The 15,477-nt window shown below is 32.1% G+C and overlaps 1 pseudogene; it reads left to right on the top strand.

The window, feature by feature from the left end:
* Nucleotides 1-1,581: 1,581 nt before the first annotated feature.
* On the top strand, nucleotides 1,582-2,795 carry LOC127096547 (F-box only protein 8-like; annotated as a pseudogene).
* Nucleotides 2,796-15,477: the final 12,682 nt, after the last annotated feature.

Below are 15,477 nucleotides of genomic sequence, written 5' to 3'. Positions count from 1 at the left end.
GCCAATTTCAAAATTTCCTACATATCACTGGAAATTCTAAAAATTAAGGAAAAACTCCAACTTTCTTGAACTATCGAAAATTTAAAATTCTCGGAACAATGTTATATATATATATATATATATATATATATATATATATATATATATATATATATATATATATATATATATATATATAATTACTCATAATAAAAAATAATTTTATACCATTATTCAATGACAAGGTGCGGATCTCATCAAATTATGTTATTATTTAAAACAAAATTAAATAATTTAATAGATTAGTGATTTTTTATTGAGAGATTCTATAAAAAAAATTAATGATAACTTGTGTTCTTAAGGCAAAAGTTTATATTAAAAATTACAATTAAAAAATTAATTTTATAAAATATATATAGACCGTGGACATCCACTAAACTCATTATCTTTTATTAAAAAATATTTGCTTTTTTTCCTTAAAAATAATTTTTATAATCAGGTTATTTGATTTGTTTTTACCAAAATTAATTTAAATATAGACTTACTATAATAGAGGTACAATGAGTTTATTTAGTTTGAATATTAATTCATTTAATTTAAATTTAAAGATAAAAAATCAGAATCAATGAATAATATTCAGTTTGATTTACATTTTAGAATGATTTTTCACAAAATCTAAATCAAATGAAGGGTCTGTTTTAGCTTTAATTATTTTATTTTCTTTTGTATTTTCAAAAATAAATTGTATAAAATTGGTTTTCAAAATCTTATAAATTTTATTTATATTTATTTTTTCTAAATTTAAAGACTAGTTTTGATATATTATAATATAGACATACGTTATTAAAAATTAAAATATAATCGTAATTACAATTTAGACTAAAAATTGTATCTCAAAAATGATATTTATGAAAAATGATTTGAAATGACTTCAAAATTAAATAATTTTAAAAAAATATTAAAATCCAAAATAAGTTTTAGTAAAATAAGAAAATATTTAAATTAGCATTTTAAAAACTATTTGAACTTAATTTACATTTAAATCTTTTATGAATTTTTTTTAATTATTTTTCCATAAAATTTTATTTCATTATAATAATAATATTTAAAAGTTAAATTAACCGGGCTCCAAATTTTCAAAAAAAGAGTTGTTGTATTCATAGAATCATTAAACATAAAAATAATTGTATTCAAAAGCAAATTACTAAAAAAAATTGGCTTTTGAGAATTTTTTGAAAAAATAGGTCATTTGAGTAAATTTAATTATATATATATATATATATATATATATATATATATATATATATATATATATATATATATATATATATATATATATATATATATATATATATATATATATATATATATAACACAAGAAGAAAACACAAGCAACAGCGGTATCGATGAATTGAAGAAATTTCCTCTCTTTGTAAGCGGAATCAGCCGAAGCTATCACCACCGTTCAACTCGACCATGGATTATTTGCAGAAGCAATCACCGTCGTTCAACTTGACCATAGATTATTTGTAGAAGTAATCACCGCTGTTAAACTCGACCACTGATTATCAACATAAGAAATCATCACCGTTCAACTTGTTCATGGATTATCAGCAGAAGCTATCACTGCGGTTTAACAAGTGGTCTGATTCAAAGGTTAGCAGAAAGTATATTGACGATGATGTTGCCTTCCATGTTCTTTCGAAACTCCCCGTTAAATCATTGAAGTGTTTTGGTTGCGTACGCAAATCATGGTCCATTTTATTTGAAAATTCTCATTTCATCAATATGTTCCGCAACCACTTCATATCTCATAGCAATTCTGACGATCATCGTACATATCTCCTCATATTTAAACGTGATTGTGCTGATCGTTACCATCCTGAATTGAATTTGCTCGATAGTAGAATCAAATTAACTTTGCCACCTCCATTTCAAGAGGATGACTTTTATCTTAATATTTTGGGAAAAACAAGTGTTAGCGGTGTTTTTTGTATCGGGACAAAGGATGTAAGGAGAGATTCTAATAAGGTCAAATATGTATTGTGGAACCCAGCTATCGAAGAATTCGTTGTCATTCCTCCTAGCCCCGATGAGCTTGTACCAAAACACCCTCGCCTTGGCGTGTTTCATGACTTTCATGGGTTTGGTTATGACCAAGTAAGAGATGACTTTAAGGTGATTCAATATGTAACGTTTGATAGCTCAAGTTGTAATGACTATGATCCTGATTCTCCTCCACCACAAGGTATAATGTATTTCTCCTTTTTTGAGATATATAGTCTAAGAAATAATTCTTGGAAGATACTCCACATGGATGATATGGCTCAATGGTGTGTTGGTAACCCATTTAATGGGGAGGAATTGTACATGAATGGTGCATGTCATTGGTTGGTTAAGGGTAAACATGATCAAATATTTATGATGTCATTTGACATGAGTCATGAGGTGTTCTTTAGAACGCCCATTGATGAAAGATCTGATTTGGATGATGGATACTTGACGGGGTTAAATGGATCAATTGCTTGTATCACAAATCATGACAAGAATAATATTTTTCACATATCTATTCTGGGTGAACTCGGTGTGAAAGAATCATGGATCAAACTATTTATTTGTGGCCCCATGCCTTCCATTGACTGGCCCCAATTGGATTTGACGGATACATTTTCTTTAGAAAAATAGATGATGGGCTAGCCTATGTTGATTTGAGCACCCAAATAATTGAGGAGCTTGGGATTAAAGGAGAAGATTATTGTTGTTATACCAGACTTTACAAGGAAAGCCTTCTTTCGATTGGAGGATCAAGTAACTAGTTTTTTTTCTCTTTTTTTTTTCATCCGGAGGTATATTTCTATGGTTATTAGGATTTTTACCATGTATACAAAGTGATTTTTCAACTTCAGAAATTCATAATTATTATATTTTATCAATTTAATTTTAATTTGCAAATTGATTATGTCTCTATTTCATTTGTAAGAATTGTATACTCTTTTTTAATTTGCAAACTGATTATGTCTCTATTTCATTTTTAAGAGCGTGAATATGCTGAAATGCAGGTAGTGAAGACCATAACATATATACTTGAGTTTTAGGAATAAACATTGTGTAACTTTTCATGATACTGATGCATATCTCTATATGAAAACAATGTGTGTATTTTGCATGTCACTGTTTTCATCTTTAAAATCCATTACTCCTTGTGTTGATTTTACGGTATGGAAGTGGGTACCAATATAACTGTCGATGGTTATTTAACTGTTTTTAAAAGAAAAATAAAGCTTTCAATATAGATAAATAAACACTAATTAATCGGTTGTAAAATAGATAAATAAACACTAATTAATGTCTTTCATAATAGATAAATCATTCATAGTTGCTTCCTTTTTATTTAGTATATCTATACGGAAGCAATATATATTACATCATCATTATAATTATAATTTCCATGAAAATAACTTGCCACAAGATGAATGGGCTTAACATCCCAACCCATGGCGCTTAGAGGGAGCTTACAAACCTCGCTTTAGGTGCAGCCCCTGAGGGCTCATACTATAAGGAAATAAAGTTGCACCCTCACTAACAGCAATTGCTTTTAGCGCAGTGGTAAGCGCTTGATCCTACAAATATTTGGTTATGCATCTGGCCTTTAGTTTTAATGATAATAATGCATTGTTTCTTAGAGAATAATTTTCTACACTAATGGTTTTTATCTAGTGTGTAGCTTTTGCTAACATGTTCTGACTCTGAAGAACTGACGTATGACGTCATCAAATTCTGGAATCAACACACTCTGACTCTGAAGAGATACAAGTGCTCTACAAGAGGTTGTTGAGTTCTAGAAAGCTCTTAGACAACGGTTTTGATGATTGTTTGTGCTAAAGCTTATGAATATGACTCTGATTGAATAGTCTCTGGAGGATTGTCAGCCTTCAAGATTCTCCGCTCAAGTTCTGAAGCTTATGAAAAACAAGATCTGAAGACTCTGAAGACCAAATTCTGAGGAACTGTGTCAAGACTTTGAAGACCGAGGTTCTGAAGATTTTGTCAACTAGTCTCTTAATCATTCTAAGCATGCTTCAATATCATTTCGTCAGAACTCTCTGAAGATTAGAAGATAAGATCAAAAGGTTTTTTACATCAGAAAAGTAGTACACAGTACAAGAGCACCCTTCCTTCCACTATTGTACCATTTTTTCTCCTATATGTAAACCGTTGCACAAAGAGACAACTGCAATTTTCTATTCCAATTCTACCCTCCAACTGATATTTCAACTTCCTATATAAAGGAGGCTTGGAAGAATGGAAGAAGCTTCTAATTCACTACACTAAAATTATGCTCATACACACACTTTTGCTGAACTTCATATTATTTTTGTGTATAGTTTTTATAAACACACAAGAGTTTTTGCTCGTTATCGTGTGAAGATATTCATTGTATTTAACTTGTTTTAATATGCTTTCTTAGATTCAATACTTGTAAACACAAACTTGTAAATCTCAAAGTTGTTTGAGTGGTTTCCTTGAGTGACTAGGTTTTAGTCAAATAGACTCAAGAAGACAAACACGGTTTGTATTTATGGTGTCTGTCATCAGTTTCGATTATAGTGGATTAAGTCCTTGTTGAGAAGGAAAAATCACCTTGGTAGGGTGGACTGGAGGTATCTTCCTTATCAGCAAACCAGTATAAAAATAACTTTGTTAATTTTCTTGTTCGTGTTATTGTTTGATTGAGTTGGTTTTGAAAAAGCTTTTGTTTTAGAAACCCAATTCAAACCCCTTTTTTTGTGTTTCTCGCAACCTTCGCCTTCTACCCTCAAGTGACCATTGTTTTGAGAACAATATTCCTTTAGTTGGAGTGGATTTCAAATATGTTAATATCCTCTCTATAGCATCCATATGAGGCTTACGTGGATCATAACTACTACAAAATAGACCTTTCGTCATACTAAACTTCAATGGTCTGTTTGTTAACCATGGTAATACCTCAATTACGGATGCGATTTTTTATTTATATTTACGAAAATACCTTGCATTACAGTCAAACTAATAAATCGTGATTATACATTTATGGAGTGACACATTTCGAATCTCAGATCCAACAATTTCATACTTTTTCTTTACAATTGATGTTGTGCTTATAACTATAATATATAAATTAAATTGAAATACCTATCACCACGGTTGATAGTGAGAACCATTGTGAAATTCATTACATTTATCACGGTTTTTTAATACAAACATGGTGAAATTGTTTACATATTTATAATATAAGCGAATTAGATCTCGCTTCTTGACAATATCATCGTATCTATCACAGAGAAACCCTAGCACCCATTTTATCTCTTCTTCGTCATTAGCTCTCGCTTCATATATAAAGGTATTCTACTTCTTCCTTGTTCGATAGTTTATGTTTTTTGTTGTTGTATGTTGTTGTACCTTCTGATGGAACGGGAAATAAGAAGATTCATTTCAGGAATCTTAACCCTGAAAAGATGAAGAAGGTAGAAGCTATTGTGAATGACCTTATGAATCTGAATGTAACTAACTCTGAATCTGATGAAGACCTTGAGAATTGCACGAGTTCAACTAGGCATGAAGATTGAAGACTTTGTTATGTTTTACATGATTTGTTGTTAGTTGTTGTTGTTGATTTTTTTTATTTGTTATGGGTAGTTGTTGTTAGTTGTTGTTAACATTTTGCTTTTTGTCGTTGCATGATTTACTTCCTTTTGGGGTTAACAATGTACTGTTGGTTGTTGTTGCTTATTATGTTACAATGTTAATGGTAGTTATGTTGTGGTTTTTATTTTACAGTGTACTGCTTATTTATGTTAACATGCCTTTTTTTTGTGGCATGATTTACTTCCCTAATACTTTGTTGTTGCTTGTTATATTATAATATTAATGCTAGTTTATATTTCCAAAATAGGTTAACTCATATTATGGGTGTGGTTCATAAATGTTTTGTTTTGCTATGGAGAAATAGTAGAAGAAGTATGAATCATTTTTGGAAGTTTTATATGCATTGTACTTTTTCTTCCTCGCGACAAAAAGTAGATCAACTTCAGATTATCCCATGAACTTTTTCAGGAAAAGGTATGTTGTTGTTGTTTTATTGATATATATGTTGTTGTTGAGTTTATTATAATGTATGTAGATTGTTTGTTTCACTCCCTTCATTGAACATGCATTCATTTAAACTGACTTAGAAAATAATAGTCCAAAAATTAAGTAATATTTAAAATACAACTTAGATCATACATGATTTTCGAATTGCATCCATCTCATACTTCATCTATATCGCTCTTTAAAACATAGAACTTGGTTTATTGCCCCAAATTCTTCAAAACAATTGTTTGTTCTCTATTAATTTATATTGTAAAACATCAAATCTGTTGAGACATTAAATCATCTCCATTGCTGTCATCATAAAAATCTTCATCATTGATAAAAGTAATGATGATGATAGCGACGATGATGATTTAGAAGTAGTCAACATATTGATGCTTTGCCAAATAAACTAGGAATGAACCATTGCTTTGTAGAATTTGGGGCATTGAATCAAATACTACATTGTCGCGGCGCAAAAAATCAACCCAGACATGTTGCACGCTCATTCAACTGTTTTTGAATGTGAAAAGCACTGATTTGATCAAACTAGGTAGTTTGGAAACAATATGGTCCTCGATTCAAACATCATACTCTGCTTAAAAGCCCAAAGTAGTGCAATATGATACGCGCTTGCAACTTCTCACTCTCTGGTGTTCCCTCAGTGGTTGATAGCTAGAGAAACATGGATACTAAATGTATTCTAAATTATTAAAAATTTCCTTCTTTCGTGTCCAATATTAATTATTTGGGTCTGAAGGCTTCAACTTTTGTTAGATTAGGTAACTAGTTATGGATAATAAATAGAAAAAGCAGATAACAACGTGTTAAGTTAGATTCTCAAGAGTTTTGAAATTATGCTTAAATCATTTGCATAGCTTCATTCACTTAAAAATTAGTGCAGACCTGTGACACAACAAGCAACATTCACCATCCACATCATCATGTGCCAATTCATATTCTTAGTTGGAAGGATTCATGTTAGAGGTCAACATGACAAGGCCTAATCTAAATCAATAATATGGTTTAGTTCATAAAATACGATTGAATTATCTTACAACAAAAATGTACTTAAACAATTCATTTTTAGTGAAAAGCACTTATAAATCTCTTCTAAACAACCTAGTTCTTGGAATTTGTGAACAATTTCAAGAATTATCGGATCTTTGGATAGAAGATAACATAAAACCATTACAGATTATGGAAGGAAACCATCACAGTTCACAGGTAGCAAATGCAATTCAAGTAGTATGAATTGTGCATAATTCCATGAGTAGAGTGATAGTTTTTTCCATTTGATAATCTAAATTGTTTCACATAAGGAAGGAAGGTACATGAGCAACATGTCTGAGGATGAAGATGAAGATGAACGAGTAGACATTGAAGCTAATCTGTTTGATGGAAGGTTGGAGGGTTTGGCTAAGTGGTGGTTATGGTTGCATCCTATCCTCATTACTTTCAGCCAGCATGTAATTGTTTTCGTTGGTGTAGTGTCCAAACATGTCCCTGTGTGGTAGCTTCTTTGCATGTTTTTTGCATTCCTTAAGTTTAGGACCATCTACTCACCCATTTTGCTATGTTTACATCAAATTTTTTTCTTTTAGGTTCGAATATGTGAATTGATATGGTTTTTGTTTCACAGGTTTAATTTTAATAATTAGGCAAATTGTTGTGTTCGTAACTTGATAATAAATATATTAACTTACTAGAGTGATACTGCTACTATGCTTTACATGTATTTTTGTGCTTTACATGTATTTTTTAATATTAAGAGTCTCACTTTACAAGTGTTTTCAAGTAGGGACAATCCTCACCTTACAATTCAGTTTTGTAGGGATGAGTTAGTCCCAACCTACAATTTCTAAAGATGGTATAGGGTCTGGTTTAAGATCCATTGGGCCACCCACCATTTAGTTCCAGGGTCCATACGTAAATCTTGGGCCTGGGAGGGGGTGTTAAGAGTCCCAAATCGGACAATCTATGGCCTGAACATCAAGTCTTAGTCCTGGTTTGAGCAATAGTGACTAATGTAGATCTCGGGACATAAATAGAGCAATATTTACTAAAGTTTATGTTGTTTATTAATGTCATTAAGGTTACTAGGAGCGAAGTGATCTCTGAGTAATAATGGATAGTAGTAAGCATGTATGAGTTCCTCTCCCCACTTGAAAGATGGGGTATTTATAGGAATTCTTGATTCCTAGGGCTTTCTTGGAAAAGGTCATCGCCCACCCAGTCAAAAGGTAGAAAGTTGAATTCCTATTCCCAAGGGATACATGAGTCAGTAACTATCTTGACTTTCCCATTATCCAAGACATGTCTTATCCAATGTTTCTTCTTCTCATGGGCGAGGAAAACGTAAGGGCGTGGTGATACCTCCCTTCAGGAGACCTTTCACCGTCACCCATTTCCTAAGGCAATCCTAAGCTATCTCCCTAGGAATGGTTATTTGCAAATATAACACAACACAATCCCTCAGACACGAATCCTTTGGCAGAGGGCAGACTGTTTTTTACCATCAGTTAATGGAAGTATTTTGAGGACTAAATTTCTTCTAAAACCTCTCCGCGTAGGAAATCATTTTCACATAAAATTCTAATAGAGGCCAATATTGGTTTGCTTCTAGTAACAAAAGTATCCTCCAAGTGTTGAGCTTGGTTACTGGCGTAATTGTCTCTTGATAATCTACACCATAAGACTGAGTGTAACCTTTACCCACTAGTCATGATTGTAAGACCTCAATTTTGTCCCTAAGATCCCTCATGTTATCTCATGATCTACATTGGCTTTGAGACCACACTTTGGTATCCTCCCCACCCCTCATTCATTGGGTTTGTATTGGGATAGATCACCAAGCACTTTTGATTGTATCATACTTTATTTTTTATTGTTTTCTAACCAAAATACCAAAAATATGTCTATGTGTACCTTTGTAGGTGTGTGTCCATTTGTGTCCCCACCAAGTTCACAACTAGGGTTTGAGACCCTCAATGCAAGAGATCAATAAAGGAAATGTTCAAATGGTTATAAGCATCATATATGGATCTCCATGTTCTTCATTTGTCAATTTGATCAATAATTCCTCAAAAGTTTGAAGCTTGTTTGCCTTGGAAGCCCTAATTCATCTGGGTATCTTGTGTGACTTCCTCAACAAGTTTTTTCATCAATTGATCAAAGATATTATGGGATACTTCATTATACATCATCTCAAGAACATATGATTCTCCATGAGCCCCGAAGAGTAATATAACTTCAATTTTGCAAGTTGGTTCAAAGAGGTTGACCAGAGAAAGTCAACTAGTCAAAACTAGGGTTCTCTAGACCCTATGTCCTACAATTGTTGTCATATGAAAATTATTCTAAAAGAAACTTTACTCTTTATGACATTCCAAACAACTTTCATGTTGTCATAAAGATCTAATTTGTCTTGGAAAGTCATTTTGTCTGTGCCCTAGTTAGGAGGTCAACTTTCATGAATCATAACTTGCTCAATTTTTGCGATATGAAGGTCATCCCATTTTTGGCGCCTTCCCAACCATTTGATCTTGTTCAAATGTTTTAATCCTAGCCTTCGCTTTTGATTACCAAGCGTGTACACGTGTTGACTGTGGTGCATGATGGAGTGCATGCTTGTGGCCATCATATTTGTCACCTCAATTAATGAGGGAGATCTGATGGCCCTTATTTTTTCTAATTTCTTTTTATTTTTTGATTTTTCTTTTAATCCAATTATTTTGATTAATTGATATTAAAGTCATTCTTAATCCAAAAAATACGGAACTTTCACCAAAAATCTTTAAATATTTTCCTCTTCGACATTTTAATTAAAATCATTTTTTGGTTTAATTTTGGTATTTTTGTGAATTAATTGATTTTTGACTTATTTTTAAATATTTTAAAATACTTCTGACTTTCCAAAAATTGTGAAATTTTTTGTCTAAGGTCCTTTGACCTTGTTTGACCTAGGATAAATCCCTTGCCCATTTATTTGGTGTTTTGAAGGGACTTGAGGTTTTGTCCATTTAAAAATGCATTTTAATATTGATTTTTAATTTTTTAATTGTTTAAAAATATTGTTTAGACATTGAATTGATCTTGTGATGTTTGACTTTTTGTTTGGTCTTGATCATGGTTGATTTGACTTTTATTTGACCAATACTCCTGGATTTAGGGGGTTGATGAAATGTAAATTTCATCCCCCAAAATGAATGGATAGTATTAATCACATGAAATTCCTCCTATGATCAATTTGGGTTTCTATCTCCCCTTCCCTCTTCATCTTCATCCCTATTCTTCTCAACTCATCCATTGACCAATGAAATCTCAAATATCAATAGTTAGTTGATTCATCAATGACCTTGTGTCAAATGAATCAACATGAGTCTGATTGGGATAGGTCTCTCCCACTTTATTTTTGTGTGTGGTATGTTTTAGGAGTATGGTTCTTTATACCGTCTCTCTAACAATCACTAACACCTATATTTTTATTTCTCGACCTCAGATAGTTGTGACTTCTACATAAGTCCAATTACGATTGTTTAACATAGAGCTAAAGTTGTTCCAAAAGGCATATCATTCATGTAAGTGAGATTGTAAGTCTCCCATTCTTCAAGGCATTGTGGGAAAATTTAACCTTTTCCCATTCATCAGAGCTAGTGGTATACTTATTGATTTATCCAAGTTGGAGCCCTTCTCATGGATGATGTCTTAGTTCATGTATTCATACTTGTGAATGAATGGTTGTTGTGTTCTCCAAAGAATAACTTAAACAATTAAAACTCTTCACTAACAATTGACTAACTTCTTATTAACATTGCTTTACTTTCAAGTTATTTACTTAATGCAATTTAAATTCAAGTACATTTATCATTCAGTGCCATTTACATTTCATGCAAGATGTTTATGTTTCAGTCATTTTCACCTTGCTCACTTGAGCCATATCATTTGTATTTGTACATATTGTGTACTTATGATTTTGTCCTATTTGTGGTATTAGGACCTCAAAATACCTAGTAACAACAACATCCCTAAAAGATATCATGGTGGACTATTGGACTTGATATGAACTCCTGGACTTAGAAGTAGGCAACTTCCCTATGCTAAAGGACTTGGCCAATTCCCCTATTCTGAGACAGAGACATATTTGATAGTGTATTTTATCTGATGCAAGCATTGAGTTCCCCTTGGTTCACTTGTCACTTTGTCTCTGTGTTTAATTGTTATATTGTTATTTTAATTGTGTTTGATCATTGTTTTTGTAAGTGTATCAAGGGAATATTTCATTTGATACATTGGAGGACATTGAAGGTTGTTAGCTATTGGAGTGCTTTCTTGGATATTATGGCCATCTTTATTTGATGCCTTGGTCTTCATATGGTTTACTTGGATATTGCTTATGCTTGTTTCTTGATAAAGTCTAAAGGAAAATGGCTTTCTATCTGACATTCTAGTCTTGTCGATTGCATCTCATTGGTTAGATCTTTCCAACTCTTAACTTTTAAATTTTTGTCTAGGATAGCCTCTTCATCTACTCCCACTTCTTAAATTTCAAATATCTCCCTCTTTTCAAAGCCTTCTCTATTTGTGTTTTTCAAATTAGACATGTTTTAATGATTAGAAACTTTGGCCTTATGCCATTGAATTTTTAACCTTTTTCCTAAATCAAGCTTGTGAATGAACTTAACCATATTGACTTTAATTTCAAAGGGACAAAAAAGAACTAACAACCACATTCAAATCTTTGGCCATCTTTGTGCCTCTTTCTACTAAACTTTTTTTAAAATTAATTCACCAATTTCTTTGAAATTTTTATTACGAACTACGGGGTTTTGATCCCTTATTTTTATGTTGGTACGTAGGCATAAGACCGAAGGTCTTTGATCACACCGAATTACACCGTGTTTTTGACTCGGATTTTACATGTTTATTAGGACTTTATTATCATTTTATTTTTATTATGCTCTTTTTTCCCTTGTTTTCAGATATTTAGCACTTTCAGACTCTTTTGGAAGAAACGAAGCAAAAAGACCTAAAATTAGGGTTTTCTTGCAATGCATTGCTAGTTGACGCATATAGGATCACATGATCCTACCTTTCAAACCTAGTTGAATTTGCTGTGAAGCTTGTGGGATCAGAATAGAGGAACTTGTTAAAACCGTTTGGCTGAATTGTTCATGTTAAAAAACTCTGGTTTTAAAATAAAAACAAAGACGTTCATTCTTCTATGTTTCTTCTCCTGTTCTCCTTGTGCGTCTATCTTCCTCTAATGACAACACATAGTGCAACACTCACCATTTCCTCCTTTTTTGTTACCCTTTGTTTTGCATGGTCCCTCTGCTGCTTCAGTAAGAGTAACTAAATATTTGTTGTGTAAATGACTTAAATAGGCTCCTATCATACTAAAGTTCAAATCCATGGCACATTAATACATGTCGTCATCGATAGAGTCTAAAAATAGGTTTGTTTTGATCAATGTTTTAAAAATCGGATCGGGTCACTGGTTCATTGGTCAACCACTAGGTCACTGGTCAAATTGGATAATTAAATCAGATTAAATCGGATAATTCGGTTTATTCACCGATCGAACTAGATGACTCTACATACCTATAAAATTTCAAAATATCACAATTTTACAAATTCATTCTTTAAATTCAATTTTTAAAGATAGTCATCACACATAACAAAATAATACAAAACTAAATAAATTTAGAATAAAGTTTAATTACACGAATAACAAAATAATTGTAGTGGTTAATAAATTAAATTCAAGGAGAGATAACTGTTTAAATTCTATTTATATTATAACTATTTCTTAAAAATATTTATCAAAACGACATTGTTTTGTCTTAAGAAAAAAACAAACATTTAATTCGTCGGTTTTTTAAAATTGTTGGTTCGTTGGTTTTTATCGATTCTGGTCGATGCCCATTGCTTTAATAATTTATTCGGTTCAACAATCAGATCAGATCTGATTCCCAATTTGACTGGCTAGTTCGATCTGGTTTTTAAACACCGATCCTAATATAGGAGCATTGTTTATGTGGTATGTGCTTCCATTGCTCCGCGATTTGTGAAAGCTCAAGAAGGGTGAAGTGAAATATTGTATGACCCCTCTCTTTTTATTAGTTTTTTTTTTAATTTTCTTTGAGTTTTGTTCGTACTTTTTCCCTTTTTCTTTTGGAAATAATAAATGTGCGATGACGACTCTTGCTTTATGTGTTAAGTTAATCAATAACTTAAACTCAAAAAATTTACCGCTACACTAGTGACCGACGATGCTTGATAGCAATCAGACTGTTATGCCAGTCGTGTATTATGGTTGTTGTGAATGTGATACTCTTTAGGGTTGTAAAATATATGTATGATGATTTAGAGTCCCATTTTTTTTAGGCGAGAAGTATTTATAGACGCTCGTTTTGGTCAATGTTGTAGAGTTAATGGGCAGTTATGCCTCACCTTTATGACCAAGGAAGGAGGATTTAACATGTCATCCAATCTTTTATACCTGGAATCCCACTTAATTTCATAATTGTAAAAGTTCCCCTGCTCAAAATTTGATTTAAATTTGCATACAAATTTTTCGAAAGTAATTTCAAAATTCTGGTACAATTAACTAGTATTGTATTCAGAATTTCGGGTATGAATTAATGCTAGTATTGTATTCAGAATTTCGGGTATGAATTAACTAGTATAGTATACCGAAAATTTCAACCAATATGAAATTTCCATTAGTTCAATTTAATAAGATTTCCAACGTTACATTTTGCAGACAATTTTGGACGACTGTGATTATACCGACCGTTTTGTGTGGTCAAGAATGAATTTAGAGTTGTATAAATAAAGGTCATTTGTTGTTGAGAAAAATATCTCAAAATGCCCCTTCGTCAATTTTTGATTAAGGAAGAAGTGTACTTCAATAGTGTTGCACCTCCAATAGAGTTCCAGCTTCTGAATGACACCACTTCACTCGGTATCGGGTGCTACGGGGTGCACATATCTGCCCCTACTCAGCCAACCATTTCCAATGTGAACCGGTTGAAACGACTCGTCTAACCCGTAGTTGAAAAGACTCTGCCTCATCAACCCTAGCGTGGGATGTCTCTCTATCTGTGGGCATGCCTGCAATGGTGTGGTATTTTCACTTAGACTTCACTGCAAAATGAAAAAAAAAGCAAAAAATTAGTTAATTACCGCCAATTTCAAAATTTCCTACATATCACTGGAAATTCTAAAAATTAAGGAAAAATCCAACTTTTTTGAACTATCGGAAATTAAAAATTCTCGGTACAATGTTATATATATATATATATATATATATATATATATATATATATATATATATATATATATATATATATATACATAATTAATGTCTTTCATAATAAATAAATCATTCATAGCTGCTTCCATTTTATTTAGTATATCTATACGGAAGCAATATATATAAACATTTAGATATATTGTCTTCGGATTTACTTGTCTAAAATTTGATTATCTACATGTTTATATAGAGGAAAGTCCACAGATAAAGAATTTTCTGTGGATATGTATACGCAGGAAAATACGCACGAAAATATATTTGTTGTTTATTTAGTCTTCCTTAATTTTTATGATGTGTCACAATTCGTAAATATTCAACTCTCTATTTAATTTAATTTGAATTAATATGATTTTTGTTTCACATGTTTATTTTTAATAATTAGGTAAATTCTTGTGTTGATAACTTGATAATAAACTTGATTTAATGGATGAAGGATGGAGGTGTCGCTTGCGGTGACGAATCGACAGTTGCATTGGCAGTGGCTAGATGGTTATAGATGACGATGGTGGATGAGTTTAACAGAGAAGAGAAGTGAAGTGACAACCCTCAACAAGGGTGGTGCGGAAATGCATGACCATAGTCATGTAGCACGCACGAAGCGACAACAACTAGAACAATATCGCATGTGAGTGATGCATAAGTTTTTTGGTTTGGCCAAAATAGAAATGATATTCTCTCTGATAACTCCTTCATGCTAATGCCAAAACAAACCCAATGAAAGAGGGCTAAGGATGATGTCAAGGTATGATCTCAATGCTAATGCATATCATGAGATAGCATGAGGGATCTTAGGGTCAAAATTGGGGTCTTACAATGGCTCATGGTGGTTGACCAGAGAAAGTCAACTAGTCAAAATTGGGGTTCTCTAGACCCTATCTCCTACAATTTATGTCATATGAAAAATATTACAAGCGCAAAGTTACTCAAGATGACATTCCAAAAAACTTTCATGTTGAAGTCAAGACCTAGTTTTGCTTGGGAAGTCATTTTCTATGGTGAAAGATTATAGGTCATTTTGTCTAAACCCTAGTTTGGAGGTCAACTTCCCAAGACCATAACTTGCTCAA

The sequence above is a fragment of the Lathyrus oleraceus genome, chromosome 6 (assembly GCF_024323335.1).
Source record: "Lathyrus oleraceus cultivar Zhongwan6 chromosome 6, CAAS_Psat_ZW6_1.0, whole genome shotgun sequence".
Taxonomy (NCBI): domain Eukaryota; kingdom Viridiplantae; phylum Streptophyta; class Magnoliopsida; order Fabales; family Fabaceae; genus Lathyrus; species Lathyrus oleraceus.
This window is presented reverse-complemented; position numbering and strand designations above follow the sequence as displayed.